General features: G+C 39.6%; 1 non-coding gene across 1 annotated transcript; it reads right to left on the bottom strand.

Moving 5' to 3' along the window:
• Window positions 1–563: 563 nt before the first annotated feature.
• Window positions 564–670, bottom strand: LOC121216922 (small nucleolar RNA R71). Its single transcript, XR_005913141.1, has one exon. It is a non-coding gene; the product is annotated as a small nucleolar RNA R71 (small nucleolar RNA).
• Window positions 671–1,552: the final 882 nt, after the last annotated feature.

The raw sequence follows: 1,552 nt of genomic DNA, 5'->3' as shown, positions 1-1,552 counted from the left end.
CGTCAGGACCTTTGCTTTTTGACAGTGAGATCGAGAGCACAACTCGCAAAAATTAAAGAGAAATAAGGTGAAGCCTATAATACATAGAGGAAGAGCACGAGGATGATACCAATACTACCAAATAGATGGCTGAAAATCATAATAATCCGTTGCCTCCTGTGGTTGCCGCAAATCCAGTAAATCAGAATCCTGCTCCTCGTACTATGTATGATTATGCTAAACCTAATTTAACAGGAACTGAATCGAGTATCGTTAGACCTGCTGTTGCTATAAATAATTTTGAACTGAAACCTAACACGATTCAAATGATACAACAGTTTGTTCAGTTTAATGGTTTGCAGGACGAGGATCCAAACACTCATTTAGCAAATTTTCTGGAATTATGCGACACCTTTAAGATCAATGGCGTTTCTGACGATGCCATTCACCTTTGGTTATTTCCATTTTCATTAAGAAATAAGGCTAAACACTGGTTAAACTAGTTACCACAAGGGTCAATCACTACTTGGGAACAAATGACCGAAAAATTTTTGCTTAAATATTTTCTGCCGGCTAAAATGGCTAAATTGAGGAATGATATCTCTTCTTTTGTGCAGATGGATTTAGAAACTCTTTATGATGCATGGGAGAGATACAATGACTTATTAAGGAGGTGTCCTAACCATGGGTTATCTCTTTGGCTACAGGTTCAAACTTTCTACAACGGTTTAAATCCCCCAACTAGACAAATGATCGATGCAGCTATCGGTGGAACCATCAATAATAACACACCTAAGGAGGCTTATGAGTTCATAGAGGAGACGTCACTGAACAATTATCAGTGGCAAGTCATAAGGACAAAGCCAACCAAGGCAGCCGGTGTTTTTAACGTCGATTCAGTTAATATGCTATCAATTCAGGTAGAACTCTTGAATAAAAAGATTGATGGTTTATTTATTTCTACATGCGAACATTCAGTAATGCAGTGCGATGCAAGTGGAGGTGGAATGAGCATTTCAGAATATCCAGCCTACGGCCCCAACATGGAGAATGAGCAATTGAACTATATGGGTAATAATCCTCGACCTCAAAATAATCCTTACAGTAATCCTTACAATGCAGGTTGGAGGAATCACCCAAATTTCTCATGGGGAGGCCAAGGGAATCAGAGGCCACCACCCCCTCCAGGCTTCCAACAACAAATTTACCAGCAAGAGAAAAAGCTGAACCTTGAGGAGATGATGACAAAGTTTATTTCAGTAGCGGAAACCCATTTTCAGGACACTGAAACTGCACTTAAAAATCAACAAGCATCAATTCAAAGGCTCGAGAATCAAATTGGACAACTGGCTAAGATGATTTCAGAGAGACCACCAGGGAGTCTACCTAGTAACACCGAACCCAATCTAAAAGATCATGTGAAAGCAATTACACTAAGGAATGGGAAAGTGTTAGCTGAATCTAAAAAGAAGCCACCACAAGAAGCTGACAGAAACGAAAGAGAAGAGGTAAAACTCAAAAACAATGAAAATCCAGTGCCAAGGGAATATAAACCACCAATCCCGTTTCTAGC

Source organism: Gossypium hirsutum, chromosome A02, assembly GCF_007990345.1.
Source record: "Gossypium hirsutum isolate 1008001.06 chromosome A02, Gossypium_hirsutum_v2.1, whole genome shotgun sequence".
Taxonomy (NCBI): domain Eukaryota; kingdom Viridiplantae; phylum Streptophyta; class Magnoliopsida; order Malvales; family Malvaceae; genus Gossypium; species Gossypium hirsutum.
The sequence above is the reverse complement of the archived record's forward strand: the minus strand, read 5'-3'. Positions and strand labels throughout refer to the sequence as shown.